The sequence below is a fragment of the Emydura macquarii genome, unplaced genomic scaffold, assembly GCF_026122565.2.
Source record: "Emydura macquarii macquarii isolate MOO-44397 ecotype Brisbane River unplaced genomic scaffold, CSIRO-AGI_Emac_v2 contig_561, whole genome shotgun sequence".
Classification (NCBI taxonomy): domain Eukaryota; kingdom Metazoa; phylum Chordata; order Testudines; family Chelidae; genus Emydura; species Emydura macquarii.
The window spans coordinates 6,693,701-6,711,624 of record NW_027130698.1 but is presented as its reverse complement, the minus strand read 5'-3'; the positions used below and the strand labels follow the sequence as shown (position 1 = coordinate 6,711,624).

At 39.0% G+C, this 17,924-nt stretch overlaps 1 long non-coding RNA gene across 4 annotated transcripts in view; it reads left to right on the top strand.

Annotated features, from left to right (window-relative positions):
* The first annotated feature begins 265 nt into the window (after positions 1 to 265).
* Positions 266 to 17,924, top strand: part of LOC137147761 (uncharacterized) — a 162,624-nt gene continuing 144,965 nt past the window's right edge. Inside the window, exons 1-2 of one of the 4 annotated variants that reach the window (XR_010918328.1) lie at positions 266 to 342; positions 3,474 to 3,555. This is a non-coding gene — a long non-coding RNA (uncharacterized lncRNA). Of the gene's footprint in view, positions 343 to 1,890; positions 2,154 to 3,094; positions 3,556 to 17,924 lie in introns of those variants that run through there. The other 3 variants (XR_010918327.1, XR_010918329.1, XR_010918326.1) reach the window with 3 other exon arrangements.

Genomic DNA, 17,924 nt, shown 5'->3' with positions numbered 1-17,924 from the left:
GCTTTCCATGGGCTGTACTAGCCTCTGCTTGGCACAACCTTCCTATATGCTGTTAACTAGCCTCCCCAGCTGATAGGATAATTAGTTCTTTAGTGCATCAACCTCAATCTGTGTAGGCAAATAAGTACCCAATTCCTGCATCAGGCCTTTCCTGGTAGAACTAATTAATGCTTAATTGAGCAGAGCATTGGGTCAGCTTCTGGCTCTCAGCACTTTGTCACAGTAACAAAGGGAAGAATGCTACATCTGAAATAACTGTTTGCACTCTTCTTTCCTAGCACAGATATAAAAAAAGGCTTTTTGGACACAGCTGTATGGGAGCAGCCTACTGTGCAGGCTACAGTAAGAGCTAAATTCTACATTTACTATACCTCTCAAAGTATTTTCTATTACTAAATTAAGGTAATCCCTCTCTCACACCTCGGCTATTTGCATTGCATCTCTAGTCAAAACAGAATCTTGATACACAAAGAGCAACCTCAGTATGGTCTCATTCCAGAGCTGTTCTGTTTGCAGGGGCCAGAAGGCAAGAGAAAGAAAAGAAACTGCTCACAGCAGCACAGAAGCTGTTGCCGAGCTGGTACTCCCCATGTTATGCATTTGAGAGGTGAATGAGAAGGCAGGAGCCAGGCCTGGGAGGAGCTGGGCTCACTCTCAGATCTAGAAATTTAAAGATGGAACACATTTCTTGCATGGTGTGAACCCTCTCATTACAAGAGGGGGCTTTTCAGAGCCAGTCATCTATATATGGGTAAACCTCCAGCCTCTGATGATGCATGCAGCCAAATAATTTGGGGTCTACTACAGGGGAAGGGATGTGTTCCTTGACCATTGTGTCCTGCAAAAAGAGATAGAATGAAGAAGTTTTCCTTGGCTTTGGCAACTTATATATGGCTAATGGCAACTAGGGCATGAGGAACATGTATGCGTTTCCAGCCTTCTCCCACCACTCTCAAAGGGATCTCATAAGGCTTGGGATGTCCGTCGAGGCAGTACAGTTTGGGTGTCCCTTTGTATCCAGATACAGCCTGTATTTATTGAAGAGGATTTTTGTACGCTTTATACAACATGTTTGGTGGTGGTTTTGAAATAATTTTAAATAGGAGAGCCTCAGCTGGTGTCAAAACAATTCTGCTGTGAATCAAATGTCTTCAACATCACACTGATAATTTGTCCCTCATCATTTGGCATGTTAACTATTTTTTAAAAAACAGAGAACACCCAAAAACAATTAACAGTGGAAGTGAAGGGTAGAGAAGACTCTTTCTGAAATACTCCGCCCATTTGCCACGTAAGGAAATCTGGCTGTAAAGGTTTATTCTAATTATAGTTAACTGCAGCAACATTCAACACTTTATGTTAATCAGATTATATAGGTAGCTATAGGTGATCAATGGAGGTCTGATCAAAATCAAAATGGATGAATTGCTCTACTTACTGAAATATATTTCTGGAGCCAATGGGAAAAACACCCAGAATGTTATGTGGCCAAAATAAGTTTGCAAATGAGCTAAAATCAAAGAAAAGTAAAATCTGATCTCATCTGCACTGTATTTCTAGGCAGCTTTCTCTAATTCTGGATGTTTTAAATAAATACAGTATAAACAAAAAATATAGCTATGATTTTTAAACTTGGGTGCTTAAATATAGTTACCTGTATCTATTTGTAGAGACCAAAATCATATGTTTTTCCTTTATAGGTATAATAGCTATGACTGATCTTTTACAGCTCTTCCTGTCCTCCAGGATTTCAGTGATAGTGCGCACAGGTGCACTAATTATCTGGAAAAAACGGTAGAGACAAAATCTTGATCCCACAAGCATTTAAGCATGTGCCTAACTTCATTGAGTCAAATGTTCATTGAGGGCCAATTCAGGGGGGCTAATCCCTGGCAGTAAAGCACATGCATAAGTGTTTGCAGCATGGGGGACTAAGTATGGCTATATTATGCTTGGTGTAGTAGCACAAAGCATCTTAAGGTTTGTTCTAGTTTTAAGTCACAGGTAGGAAATATGCTGACTATCTTGAAGAGTATGATGTAAAACCAAAGCAGAAGCAGCTAAGGAGATTAACTATCTAAGAGTGAGGAAAGTTTTGTCCCAGGAAGGAAAAAATGCCTTTTACGGGCTGTGGAATTGTTTTGTTTCAGAATGTAAGTATATAGCCATTATGAAGCACATATATTTCTGACAATGGTGAGTTGAGACAATTATTTCTTAAGTTATCAACTAACACTGACAGGCTGCAATTCTTCAGGAGGCATTGTTTTTCTGGCTAGGACCCCAGTGCAGTGATTGTGGATATAGTAGCAGCAGCCAGAGAAAAGAAACAATAGGTGAAGCAACACAATTCCCATAGCTCAGTGCCTACTGAGCTATTGAACAGGGAGCTGGTGACATAATTACTGATGGCCATTAACTTCCTCTCTGATGATTCCCCTTTTTCATTCTGTCTGAGACTGAGCTACTGTACATTTTGAGACAAGTAGCTTATAGTAGTAGACTAGAAAGGTGAGAGAGAGTGAAGATACAGACTGACCAGCAGAAGGACGTGGTTTATTTTGTTCCCATATGTAAAATGAGCAGCAGTGAAATTAAAAATATATAATTCTATGAAAATCACTGCTTGGAACAGACAACTGCCAGTGACAGTACAAGGAGCCCACAGAGAGAGGAAAAATTGTGCCCAGCTGTTGCAGGCACATGAAGGAGAGTAAGCACAGGAATATTCCCCCTACTCTTACACCATGTGTAGCAGCTGGGCACAATTTCAATCCCTGCACTTCCTAGAAAACAGAGGCCCTAGATGAAATGGACAGGAGGCAGACAGCAGGGGGTTGCATGGCACACCCCAAAGTGCCGTAGCGGTAGGTGCATGCCTGCTACATATCAAGAAGAATTATTTCTCAGATGAAGAATTTCTCCCAGAGCTGCACCAACCTAGGCCAGCACCTACAACAGCCAGAGCAGCAACAAATCAAAACATACCTTTTTTTTTTTAAGCAATCACTTGACAGCGAAAGACATTAACTGCTTTGGAAGTCCTCTGCAGCTGCCATTGTGTACTAATCTAATAGCCCTTTGTCTCTCAAAGGGAGCCATGCTGCTGGGGTTCTGGAGTGTGTGTGTGTGAGCAGAACTGTGGAAAAGAACTTGCAACTGCATGAAGAAAGTTTCCTACACCACAGATTCCTAGTAATCCTGGGCCCCTTCTGGGTTCGGATTTGGCCCAGACAAAGGAGAACTTGTTTAAATGCCCATCCCAAGACAGATGAAAAAATGGGGAATATGGCTTGTTATTCACTACTCTCTACGTATATGATGCCTTAAGGACAACACAAGCAAACATTTTGTCCCATTTTTAATTGCTATTTGTTTATATTTGTTGTGATGTGTTGTGAGAGTGAGCAAAGACTCTATAAGCCCGTTGGCAAGCAAGGAGTTAACTGCAACGCACTCCCATGCTCACACAGGTGTTCCAGGGCCAGCCCATTGAAGCAGTGGCTCCAGAGACAGACTGCCTGGGAGAAGGCTGGGCTTTGTACTGTGTTCTAGGTAAGAACCCCCTGAGCTAGCGAATGTTTTTGTGTTATACTTTGTTGTGGGTTATTTGCTATTCTGTGACCAAGAGGTGAAGGCCTTGAGTAGATACCAATGAGAGAGGTAATGGTGGGAGCTGGACTGGCCTCTCACACCAGTTAGAGACTTAAGAGTAGCATTGAAGGCTGCTTTAATTTGCACTCTAGCTGCAATGACTGGTGTGTGGGGATCTCACCCTGATATGCTTTTCTCACACTCTGTGTGCTGAGTTCTGCTGTGTTCTGTGGGATGACTTTGGGCCTTGTGTTTCAGAACAGTGGAGAAAGCTTATGTGAGTTATTGACTCAGTGTTTCTGTGACAATTCACTAGCAAGCCTCTTGTATCTTTTAAGGAAGTGTACAGTGCGATTAACTAATGCTCATCTTATTCACTTGAGTATTATCACCTAGCATTTATCATGGCTTTAATTATTTGGTTGTAGTAGTTTGCTATGTGTGAAGTTTCATGTTACAAATAATCTTCAATCTTCCTTTCTTCTGTTTTCTATTGATGTGCTGAGAGGCTGGGGCGGGGAGAAGCATACTTGCTGTTTCCTGTGTAAGGAATCTCCTCTTTCTAACCTTGCATGACCCTTACCTAAGGTGACAAGTGCCCCTACTGAAAATGCTAGACCATTCAATGCATATATGTAAGTCACTTTACTGATAATGGTAGATGCACCCATATATGGAGAAGACAAAAGATCCAAGTCTTGTCTTGCATCTCTGAAAGCTATGGCATTCTTGCTTTTACAAAGTTATTCCCTGGCAGAGTGCTACTTCTTGCTTTCCTTTTCCTTCTTGCTGCATAAAAATAGTTGTAATGAAGGTCTAGAAGAAACGTTAATGTATCAATGAAATTATTTCATGGAGGAAAAACAACTGTTTTTAAGAAAAAATGGCAATGAAATTCACAAGAATGATGGTGAAGCTTGGTAAAGTTGGGTTATGTTTTACACCAGAAACGTCTTCTGGAATCCCCATATGGTGTTCAGTCTTGCCATAAACTGAATGTGCAGCAAAATACAGAAATTTTATACAGCTGTGATCATTTATTTGAAAACGATCATTTCCATAATTGATTTTGCTATTATCACTTGATAAAATATCTTATTAGGACATAAAGAAGCAAATGTATTTAACGAATGGACCTTTTAATTTATCATAGGCCTCAGACATTGCAGAGTTTTTCAGAGTCCTGAGTAGTATATTTTCTGCCTTTCTAAATGTACATTGCCTTTCTTTCCTTTTTTATTTTTTTTAAGCCTCTCATTATACATGATACCATTGGATGATACTTTTCTATTCTACTTCAACAATGATCAGCCAGCATGACAAAGGAACATTTTGTTTTCATCATATTTTTCCTTAGGCTTCTCAGCTGACAATGAGAAAAGAGTAAGCTGTAATCATCCTTAAAATGGCTTGACTTTCACTAGTAAATAATGTGCACCTGATTCTGTAGCAGTAAATATTTGCCGTTTCTGGAGTCAGACACTACTTGGGTAAGAGAAGAGATTTCCCTATTCATATGAGTTTCTATAAACAAGCTGGAGTGATTTGTTCAAGTCAAGTCAGCAGAAGGAACACCTGGAAGAAGACAATAATGAGATTTGTGTAGAAAACAAATATTGGATAGTTTGGTCTTGTGTATAGTCCTGCATCTGTGCTGCTTTCTTTTATTGAACACTTTGTGTGTTCTTTGGCTGAATTATAGCCCCTATAATCGACAGAACTGTTAGTTGCCAATGATCTTGGAATTCACCAGTTGCATTAGGCTGCTGTTGTACTCGCCAATAAACTTGATTTTGTTCCAAGAGGGTTTTTTGTTGCAGTAAGGGGAAATGGGAAATATGCAAGCTTTGTTCCTTTGTCTATAAGGCAAAACAGTCTACTCATCATCTAATCCATCTGTCTCTTTGTGGGGAGTGTAATGGGGGGAGAGAGAATACGAGTGTTCTTTGGACTAAAATAAGAAAACTTCAGGTTCTTGTTTTTAACACCGCAAATATTCAATTTTACCGGCTATTACAGAACTTAGAAAGGGTCTATAGACTGAGAATATAACATAAATGGGTTACTGATCTATCATGATACTTTTTATTCTTGTCTGATTACTGGATTAGATAGTTTCTGAACTGGATGTCTGTTTGTAAACTTATTTAATCATTTCAACAGGAATAATCTCAGCATCTACATTCTCAGTAATGATTTTTTTTTTTTTTAATTTTTCTTGGTCAGCCTATGATATGACTTTGACATTTAAAATATCTCCAAGCTGATAATTATTGTGCTACCTGATTCCTCCAAAAATTAAATTTTTATTATGATGATTGATTGATTGGCATTCTTTCTTTTGTGAGAGACGGTGGAAATTGCATCCTATGTTGTAGATAGTTTGCAATGTCTTGAGACTAAATAGTCCAATCTGAGATTTGCAGTTATTGCAAATATATGCATCTTGGTTAGGAGCTCCTTGCTTCCTACAAGCTCTTTTCTCCTGTAGGAGCCAGTTCCTCTCATGGACTTTGATGCCCTGATGGAGACAATGACGCCACTTGTTACGATCACTTGCCAAGGTTTCCCATCGGTAAGAATCAGTTCCAAATTTCTTCATGTCATGCTTGCATGTGTCTTTATAGCGAAGCTTGGGATGTCCTGTTGTTCTTGTTCCCTATGATAGCCCTTATAGTATGTCCTTAGGTATGTGTGCATCTTCCAACCTGGTCAGGTATCCCAGTTATTGTAGTCGTCTTCGCTATGTACTCTAAAAAGGCTGAAAAATCTTAGTGTCAAATTAGAACTTTTAGTACACTGCTGTAAAAAGAAACACCTGCCTTTGCAATAATTTGTCACTCACACATACACTACTGTACTGCTTCAAAAGGAATATTGATAGTGCATTATACTTAAACAGTTTTGAATTATTGTCTAGTGCTAAAATATTGGCTTCTTAATGTTAAGGGGTTCTTTATATTATGGTAGCTTGACAGCAACAAAAACCTTCAGTTTTAGCTCCATTCACCAAAGGGGAAGTAGCAGGAATTTCATAGAGATTAATTATGACCTGCTTGTCTATCACTAGAGATTAGAATCAATAGCAGACACTAGGAAAAAATGTTTTCCTTGTGGTGAATGCCTTTTCTAAGAAAATGTTTAATTATGGTAGGAACAATAGTTAGTTTTAGATCATCTTTCCCACAGAAGGAGGATGGTAATGGAGCCAGAAAAAATCTCTGTTGCATTAATCTCATGGCACATCCAAGCAGTCATACCTTCAGGAAGGACCAGGTCTGAGTGCTTTTCAGCTGAGCTATAACGATGGCCTGATCGTCAAAATGATTATGATTGAGATAGGTCTATAACAGTGGATCCAGTATCCTTATATCTTCCCTCAAATGCTGGAAAAGTATGACTCTGTGTCATGATCCAGGTCTGAACTTCAGGCTTGACCCTACTTGTATAACAAAACCAGAACATTTAGTCAGAACAGCACTGTCCTGAACTTCCATGAAGTTTGAATTCAGATCTAAATTCTATAGCTCTGGCAAGTTACAATGAGACTCTGGGTGGTTTGGTATGAGAGTACTCAATCTAATACTTTCATTTTCTATGTTACCGGTATAGGGAAAGTAGAAATATTTCTATATAAATACTACAGAACTCTTGGATAGCAAGGTCATATAGCCAGCAGATACATGATGACTGGGCCTATGAGGCAGTGTAATAGGGTGCTGTTTTCAGGAGGCAGACAAAAGAGCAGTAACAGTGAGGACAGCTAAGCAGAGAGGGGATTCCTGAGGAGTATCCGGCCAACTGGCACACATTTAGTAGCAGTAGATATCCTTGTTGCCCCATGAAAGCAGCTGCTGAGGGTCAGTACTCCCATTTGGTGTGGGAGGACTGAAGAGGCTCAAGACAGAGAAGCAGACCAGGTGTAAAAACTGGAGAACTGGCCAAAGAGCCAGTAAATAAGTGACGGCAGTTCAGTAAGAGTGCTGTAATCTTCTAATGTATGCACCATTCCTCATGGGACTGTCTAGTGTTGGCAGGTCTACAGGGTTAAGAATGAAGAGGGCCATTGGTCACTAAGATTTTACATCACAAAGGCTCTCATTTGGGTGATCGATCTCTGTCTGACAATGGTTGTCACTGCTCTGTTTTACAACCTGGGTTTATCCAAGTAGCACCAAAACACTGTAATTGCATCTCTTTAAATTTTCAGCACTATGATTTGTTTTAGTAAGAGGTCTCTTTTGAGTACTTAAAACATGCATAATATTCATTTTTAATTTCAATTGCTTCAACAATCTCCATTGTATACCTAGTAAAGATGCTGCATAGCAAAGTATCTAAACAGTAATCACTTAACAATTGCACAAAATATAATTACACATTACCTAGCATTCTCTGTTACTGTAACATTACTGAATTTAGAGAATATAGTCCCAGAAGTAATAGAGTAGAATGAATAGCTCCTCTCCTGGAAAAGTTGACTATTGAAATCATTTCATTGAATCATTTCAGTGATTCATTCTATGTATGGCAAATTAATCACTGTTGACCAGTAATGGGCCTAATCCTGCAGTTCTAAGTCAGTTGTTTCTCAAGCAAAACTCAAAGAGCTACAGAATTTTAGCCCAAGGCAGGGTCAGATTTCCATATCTTTACTCAAATTCTGTTCATATTTACTCCATGAGTAAATCCACTAGGACATTTATGGATAACAAGTCTATCTAGAGTTAATGCTAACATAAATTTTGGAAGACCTATTCAAATCTCATGTTTCAGGATTTAGGTTTTAGTTTAACTAGTGGGATTATGAGGAGAACTAACTTGGAGAGCAGTTTGCTATTTCTGATTACTGTAGGATTTCTTGTACCTTCCTCTGAAGCATCTGGTCCAATCTGTTGTTTCTACATTTCCATTGCAGTCAATGAGGTCACTTGTGAAGTAAAGTGCTACTCAGTGTGATAAAGAACATCAGACTCTGTCTAATAGATATAATAATCAATCAGTGTTCACTTTTGGTAAAATAATTTGAGCTGATTAGGTTGAACATTCTATTATAAAATATTCACTTTATGACTAAATGAGGGACTTCATTTTCCAGTTGTATCAGCCTCATCACTTTCAAAATGACTAAATTTCACTAACCCTCTTAATCATATTGTTTTCAAACTACATAACAACTACGTGGAGGCCAAAAAACACCTGAGGGCCCATGTTCAGAATGCCGAAATTTAAAACTGAAAAAAGTCTCTGTGTCTGGTCAGGCTTGAAAAATCTTGCCCACTGCTTCTGGTTTGGTAGGAAAATACCCTGAGCAAAATGACTTTAAATACACAAAAAAAGAGGACAAGTTAGAAGAAACATTTTGGCTTGAAGTTGTTTACTACTAAATTGGTTAGGCATAGCCATTTTCTGAAAATGGTAAAATTATATGCGACCCAATTAGGGATAGAGACAGAACAACTTGATGTGAACATATAACTGCCAACTGACCAACTTCACACATTTTAATCTTGAACTAGGTCCCCTTAGAATGCTGAAGGAAAATTTTCTGATCATACTAATAGCATCTGTTCTAGACAGAGGAAAGACAGCACATCCTTGTTATCCTATAAGCAATCAAATCAATTTGAATGGCGAATGTCTCTAAGTTGTGGTAATATGAAGGACAGATGAATATGAAATAGCAATTTGCATAGGGAAGTGATATTTTTCAGGGTGCGTAGTGGCAAGACATAAAAAGCAAAGTCAAATAAGGGACTAATTTTACTTTGATCTCCATACGTCTATTGTACATTTAAAAAAATGTGACTGATATTTGAGACACTTCATTCTTAAAAATAAGGATTTTGACCCCTGTTTTTACAACAAAACAGGGCTGCGGTATAACTTTGGTATCATTTGAATATCAGAGTGTCTAAGATTTGTATCAGATGAAGCACTTGACAATTTCAAGTCAAAGGTAATTCCCACCTACCCCTGCCAAGATCTGGTCAATCATAAATCAGTTTGTGTTTAAATCAAGACATAATTTATTTCTCATGGTACATTATTGTAGGCTTGATGTTGTTTTCAGCTAACAAGTTGTAGGTGAAAACTCATTTAAATGGCTAACGAGCATACCTGATCCTCAGGAACAACGGCTACTGTAAGCATCCGATGGCTCAGGAAGCCAGATGTCCTCTTAGTGATTCTAATTCCAATGAGAACAGCACATTGCTTTTAGGTGGCAGATGAGACAGCAATTCTATCTGTAAGGACTCCCTCCCTTCCCCTCCCCTCCACCCTACCCCCACCCCAAGTGTAGCACCAGCTTGGTGTAAGTAGAGTGATTAAAGTGTCTCTGCATGTATGTAGTGACCATTATCACTGTTTGTCCCATCTGGAGAGAACATGTCTGTATTTGTAAGTGAAGAGATAAAGAATTTAAAACGTACTATGTTCTTGATAAGAAAGAGTATATAATCGACCACTGTAACACCATGAAGTTGAAGCTGATTTATCAGACTTCCCGGTATCATGAATAAACCTCTTCAGTATTGTCTGTGCTGCCTGAATCCTTCGTGCTTTACATTATTGATAGAGAACACTTATACTAACAATATTTTCCAAGGCACAGTACATTATTTACTGCCTCCGTTAATACAAACTAACATAAAATGAATGTATTAAGCTTTTTAAAAAAATCATTTTGAATATTCCAGAGGGTGTTTTATAAGGAACTGTTGCAAAGAATTAAATATTACCCTTATAACTTACTTTCATTCTTACAATAGGCAGTCAAGGACACTTTCTTATATAGTCCAAACATCTACTGATAACCTGGTTCTGCAGAGTCTAATGACCAATTTTTTTTCTAAAGAATATTAGAGAAATTCATTCCAAACAAATTATTGAAAATATTTGTATTGGTAAAAACTGCCAAAGTAACATAACATCACATTTTGTTGCCATAATCTTGTAAAGTCCCACAATACTGAAACTCATTAACATAATTTTTACTATTCTAGTTTTTCCTGATATTTAGCTATTAGAGGATTTTTTTTCCCAGAAGTGTTTAGTGTTGGCCTAATTTTTGTCCCATTGAAGTCACTGGTAAAAATCAAAAGCCCTTTTGAGAAAACAAAAAATCTAGGGTGGGAATCATCAACTGAGTCTATATTCTTATAACAAGCTATATTCCGTGTATAGTGTCAAAGACAGCCCATCTCAAAATGATATTTCAATCTCATCTGCTCGTTTTCAATCCTGACACTTTCACACTTGATTATTCAAGGGTGTGCAATAATCTGAAATTCAAGAATAGTGCAATATTCATAATCATGATCCATCCACGTGGTTAAGCATTGATATGGGTAATCCAAATCATATCCGTTCAGGAGGTACTGCAACATTAGCAGGTACTTAGATAATCATATGGATACTTAATCATCTCCATTTTCACTATCTTATTACTTGAGAAATACTTCCATGGACTGGGAAACAGGAGACCTGAGTTCAATTCCTGGATGTATAACTGGCCTGCTATGAGACCTTGGGCAAGTCATTGCTTTCAGTGTGGATTAGTTCCTCATCTGTAAAATGGAGGCGATATGGACATCTTATGTAAAGCACTTGAGAACTTTGGATGAATGGCACTAACATAAGAGCTAGTATTATCATTATTTTTTGTATTAATGTTTACAAACTATAGCCCAGTCTTGGGGAATAAAATACAGTATAGTAACACATCTTCAGAAGAATTGCTTTTCTAAGGTTGTACAGTTATAACATATTAATGTTACTTTTGCAGCTCCTGTTCCCAGTGTAAATATATTGTGGCTTGTTTTTTTTTTTTTTTTAATTGTCTTAGTTCAGATAGAGTTTATAACAGAGGGCCCTTTGAAATTGGATCTACAGGTATTCGGCAAAAGCAAGGGCAAACAAAAACTGACTTAAAGTGTATGCGGGTAAAGTGGATTTCATTACAAGAAATTGAAAATGGTAAAAGGGGAGGTGGAATGGGTGCATCAAGAGACGCCTACTAAATAATATGATAGGTAGTCTTCCATGCAAGGCAATAGTGCCTAATGGTCAGCTCACCCCACCGCCTAGTATGGCCCTTTAAGGGTTCAAAGGGGTCCAGGAGATAGAGACCTAAGGGTTCTGGGAATGAATGATGCTTGGGAAAGGAATCCTGACACTGTACCTTTTTTAAGGGCTCAAAGCCTTGCAAAGAGGGCCCGGCAAGGCTCCTCTCTCACCCAATCAAGTGGGAAGGAATTGGGGAAAAGGAGACCAACACAAAAGCTGCCTTCTCCCTCACAGCAAGCAGACTCTGTCAGGAAAAGGCTGGTCTGCTGCACTGTCCAGACTGGAAAGCTAATTTGAGAGGGTGTTCAGCTGAGGTGAGCTAGCAAAAACTTGGCAGCTGACTATTCCAAGGCAAGTGGCCTGAACCACAACCTCTAGTTCCAGGAAAAGGAGGATCTCCTGATTGAAGAAGGAAGAACTGGCTACCCTGAGGCAAGAAGCCAAAGATACAACTCCTAGCCCCAGGGAGATGGTGGAGGGAGGCTCCTGTCTGGAGGAGGGCGCTATCTTTAAAAGCAAGGGACTTTCATAGCTGGCTAAGCAGAAGCTGTGAGAAATCTCAGATCCAAGCAGGGATAGCAAATACCTGGTGAAGATAAGTGATGGAAGGATTGAAGAAATAGTCATTATCCACCTAAAATAGGGTCCTTGGGCTGGAACCAAGAGAAGAGGGCAGGCCTGGGTTGTCCAGTACTCCCCTAGACCAAAAGGGAAGGTACAAGCACCAGAAATGCAAGAGGTCAAGAACTGTGAGCACCGGTCATGGAGTTGAAAGCCAAGTTTAAAAGGACATTAGGCTTTGGGTTTTCCTATTTTTTAGACTTCTCTGTTAATCCCAAAAGGCTAAAGAACTGAGACCTAATGTGGCCAGAGGGTAGGCCACGTATGACACTATTGTGATGCTAGGATGGCAAAAGGGGGGCACTAAACTAAGAAAATCCCTGCAGTGCTTCAGCTGGACACTAGGGGACACTATAGAGGTGAAAGGCACTACTACAGCAGAAATGATCGTTTTCCTCAAGCAGTCTGAGAAACAGCTCTCTTTCAGAATCCCTTAGGCCCTGATTCAGGAAAAACTTAATCATGTGGATAAATATTTTCTTGAATAAGATGCTTTTGTCAATCAGGACCTAGTGCTTCAATCCTGCAAATGCTTATTCAGGTGAGTAGTCCCACAATTGAACTCAAATACATAAAATTACTTATGTGTAATTGTTTGTAGGATCAGGGTCTAAATCTGGTTTCTATAAGTGTTTATATCTCTAAAGATGACACACATGCCTATTGTTTCTGTATTTACAATTGGGAAACTAGTCATCTGAAGACAAGTAATTGGGCTCTTAATCTTTTTAATGCTAAGGTTGTTTGGTTGAGTAGCTCATGCCATAAGTTTGTCCCTTGCAGTGACTAAATGGCTTTCTGATTTCCCAATCACACAGTAAGATATAGACAGATCCTCAGCTGGTCTAAAATGAGAATTCCATTAAAGCTAATGGAATCATGGATTTACTCCAGTGGAGGATCTGGCCCATTGTTTTGCGGGTCAGACTCTCACATTTTGTATTATATCCACTTTAAAAAAAACTACCCTTTCTTCAGGGTGTATCCCATTGATTTCAGTGGGATTACTTAAACAGTAGTATTAGAATCTGGCTGTATGTAGATGGGGAATATAAGTGGAGTAAGAAATATGCTATTCCATTTATAAGCTTTAAAAGTTGAAATACTTTTAGTCAATGACAATGGCTGCAGTATACTCTGAGGAATTCCTTTGGTTATTAATTTTAACTGGGTCTCTGTGCTCCTTCTCACTATACTGTTGTTTTCATTGAATTTGATTGTGCCTCTTTCTATAGTACCTCTACCGGGAATAAGTTTTGTATTCTTAATTAATGAGAATGCTGATGTTTTTCAGGTGTCGATTCTATTCTCAAGGCTCTCCCTATCTATATTTTTTGTAAAATGCCCCTAAAATATGTTAGGCCAAATGCACCTCTCACTTACATCAGTGCAGTCGCCTTAAAGTCCATGAGCTTGTTTCCAGCTAGTTGGCTTTGAAGGCTGTATTTCCTATCTAAATGAATACATCTGAGGCTGTTAATAGCAAATCGTATTGCATTATATTTACAGGGATAATAGGACATGGATGGATGGCTAATTCAGTTTAAGAAGTACGTTATATTTCAACATGCTTATGGGTGGTTAAAATGTTAATGAACAGTATTATAAAGGGAATCTTGCACTGCTCAGGAAATCTACTTGACATGAGGAAAAAAGTTAATTTCAGCTCTGCCTCATTAATCAGATCTGCCTACAGCTAAGAAAGTGTCACCTGAGTATGTTTTGCTTTCTGCTAGGTTGCTGATGAAGATAGTGACATACAAAACAGAAGTAATTGGATTTGTGTTAGTAGGCAGTGGTAAAAATAAAAAGCAGTGAATTGGAACATTCTTTTGACTGACCTTTGTAAAGAATGCCTGAGGTATCTCCATGTGGTAGCTGTCATTATTTATGGTGACTATCGATTCAAGTTTGTTAAGGCAGTCATACACATAAACTATGCTATATCTGCAATGGATCAGACACACAATCTTTACATGAAGGCCAGAAATTATTGTCCTGAGGTTGAGAAGAATACTAGATGGAAGTTTTGGTTTGTGTGTATTCACCATTGCTGTCATGTTTCTTGCAGGTACAAAATAAGATGTCCAATTCCTCCTAGTGCATGGTCTCTAAAAACTGGGAGTGAACTGAGGGGAAAAACACATAACCTCAGAATACGTAACCTCCATGTACACTTTGGGCCATATCTTTATCTGCACTATGGCAGATTTGTGTTACTTTAGCAAGGCAACTGTACTAAACTGTACTAAAAGCCCGCTTACCTGGCCACAGGGGGTGGTTGAGTGGTATCCCCCCATCCCTGTGATCTGCATAGTAGGAATGGCCCAGGGCACCCTTTGAAGAGGTAGGCAACCAGCAATGTTACAGAAGTTTTCAGATGACTCTAAACTGCTCTGGGGTCTCAGGCTTCTATACAGCAACCTCAGGATATGGGGAGCCCAAAAGTGGCTTATAGCCACAATTATGCCTGTTGAGCTGCGCTAAGCTCTCTCCAAGCACAGCTGAGGATATGGCCCTTATTTTGTTTAGTGTACTTGCTTATTCACAATTATCTGATATTCCTTGTAAACTTTTTGCTGTGTTTTTACATAATTAATTCCTCTGTGTGAGTAAGCAATGTTAGAGGAGTCCATATCTTGCAAGGTTCAGCTAGCAGAACTCCTTGTCAAGTCTCCTGTTGTGGGGGCAGAAGTTTCCTTTGTGGTAGAAATAGCCATGGATTTGGTTCCCTACAAACAGTTTCTCTGAGCTCTTCATGAATGTTGGGGCTTTTCCAGTGGTAAAGGGACTCTGCTCAACTCTACTTTGACTCCCCCAGCTCCCAGAAACTCCTGCAGAAGCCATGCAGCTGGGGGGCAGGAAGGAATGGGTTCTTCCTGCCTGCCCCCAGGCCCTTCTCAACAGGAGAGTTTTGATTCTTCTGTGTTTTGGCTGGACAACTAGGCCATCTCCTTCCATAATCTTTCAGTGACTGAAACAGAGTTTTATGGTGAAAAATTGGCAAGGCCATTAGTTTAGTACTTGACACAGTTGCCTCACGTAACATCAACATTTTGAGATATGACAATGGCCCGGTAAGAAAAAGGAAAGTTAATATATACACCAAAGAAATATGGCACAGAGATTTCAAAAGTAGGGCTAGGTGAAACACTTTTTTTTGGCAAAAGGCTTATTTGAATGAAAAATGCTGTTTCAGATCCATCTAAACGACACACAAATTCATGTCAAGTTGGCCAAATAATTTTGACTGAACCAAAAAAAATTGTTACATTTTTGGTAACGTTGAAAGAACTTTTAATTTTGACCCAACTCAAACATTCTTTGTTTGAATTCTGGCATTTTTACAAAAGCAGGGGAGGATTACGCTCACAAAAGAGGGTGGCGTGCTACTGACTCCTCCTCTCCTTCTAAAGCTTTAGTTCAGTACTCAGTTCAGTTTAGGATACACACATGAGCTATAGGAGACTAGGTTCAGTTCTCCACTCTGACTGATGTAGAGAAATAATTTGAACTTGGATCTCCTACATTACATAGCCACTGTGCTATTCTAGTGTGGGGCTTTCTCAGTCTCTCTTGTTGAAGCTAATCCCACTTTGAATGAATAAATAAATAATCATTGGACCAGAGACTTGAGTCTCCCCACATTAGAGGAATGCCCTAGCCACCAGGCTAAAGTCATTTTTCCTTTTCTTCTGGCCCAATGACTATCATCATCATGATGATGAATGATTATGAATGTCCCCTAAGGATTATAATTAGGCAATTAATAGAAGTCAAATTTTCAAAAATGTTCTGCACCAGGCATTTTCCACTATGAGATTTACGTGCATTTTTTTGAGAGTTTAGCACCCAGCATGATGAGCCATTTATTTAAATTAAATTAAATCTGGCCATTTATTTGGGTGCCTAAAGGGGAGCTGACATCTTAGACAATTTATGGCTTGAGTGATTTGTTGAATGTCCTACAGGAAGTCTGTCCTAGATCAAGAAGTGAATCCAGATCCCCAGTCCAGTACTTGAACTACAACAAGGCTATCCTTTCATTTTTATCTGGGTAAGTTCTAAGTCCTGCATTATACAGGAGGTCACACTAGATGATCACAGGGGTCTGTTCTGGCCTTGTAATCTATGAATTGATTTATCTATTCTTGCTAGTTTCAACAAATGTTCAGCTGAATTTCTACTTTTGTTACGTTAGACACCATAGTTTGTGAAAATAAATGCAATGTTTAAACTGAATTCTAGGCTTAATTGGTAAAACCAAGAGACGGCTTTTATGTGTAACCTCACAACATAGCACATATTAAAAAAATAAGAAAATCCAGAGATGTCAACTAACAAATCGCATGTTGTCCATGGTAGGTCACCGTGTAAACACAGAAGCTTCAAAAACAGTTATCAGAGGGAAATATGAACTTGAACAAAAGGAGAGAGAAGCTGTGCAAAAACACACAAGAAATCTACTAAAGAAATTTCACTTTGCAGATGGCTCATTATCCTAAAGAAATACACACTGCAGTAATGAAGAAGGGCAAAATTCACTCAGGCCTAGACTTGGAACAACCAAAATAATTAAAAAAAAATAAATTCCGGGGGAGAGACAAATCTGAAATTTTTTTTTTTTTTTAAAGTAGAGATTCTGCAACTTTTCCTCCCTAAAAATCAGACAAACAGAGTTGAATGCTAGAATACAACATTTGTAGACCTATCCAGCCAACCCCCAGTGGAATAAGAATCAGCCTTTCAACATAATTAATGGAGAAGGAGTGAGGCAGAAATTATTAGGAAGTGTTAAAAGCACAGCCTGACATTTTAGATAAAAAAGAATTAGAATAACCGCAAATAATAACCAAGGGGCTAACATTACTTAGGCTTCTAAGAGATAATAAATCAAGAGAAAATAGACAACCAAATGTGAATTAACAAAGTACCTGAGGAAGGGAATGTTTGTTCCTTTACCCTTTGGGAGAGGAAAGGGGTGAGTTCTTCTAGTCTTAATTTCACTTTCTCACCTTCAACCTCAAAGTTGTGGAGGATTTTACGTGACTCCTTTTCTGAACCTGTCAACACAGCCTCATCCAATGGACAGCAAGGATCTAATTTTCAGAGGTGAGCTTTCGCAGCTCTTAGTGACTCCACTTACAGATCTCATGCTCAACATTTCTGAAATCAAGCCCCCATGGTCCATGATAGTATGCACAGATCCTGTCCAGTGGCTGTTGATGACTGGATTTACTCTCTTCCTCTGGGTAAGAGGCAGGACCAAAATTATCTGTTGCCTACCAAGCGAAGGGTACCAGAACTGGGCCAGCTAGGGGGAATTAGTTCTTCCTAGCATGTAGTAGGAGGGATGAGTTTGGCAATGGGAATCAGGAAGTTAGGTTGTCTATGAAAGTCACTGGAACTGAGAGGAGAAATGGGGCCTGGTTCTCTCTTGAACTTGTCTTTTCTTTGGTTTTGGCTGAGGGTTATAGATCTATTTACTCTTAACTTTAGCTAAGAGAAACTGCTTTAATTCCTTTTGGCCCTTAAGGGAATAATTTTATATTTGTTTTTTCTGTTTTACAATAAAGTAGAGGTGATCTAACTACAGCAAGGTGTGTAGAGTTCTTTTTTACTTTTTATGAGGTGTTTCA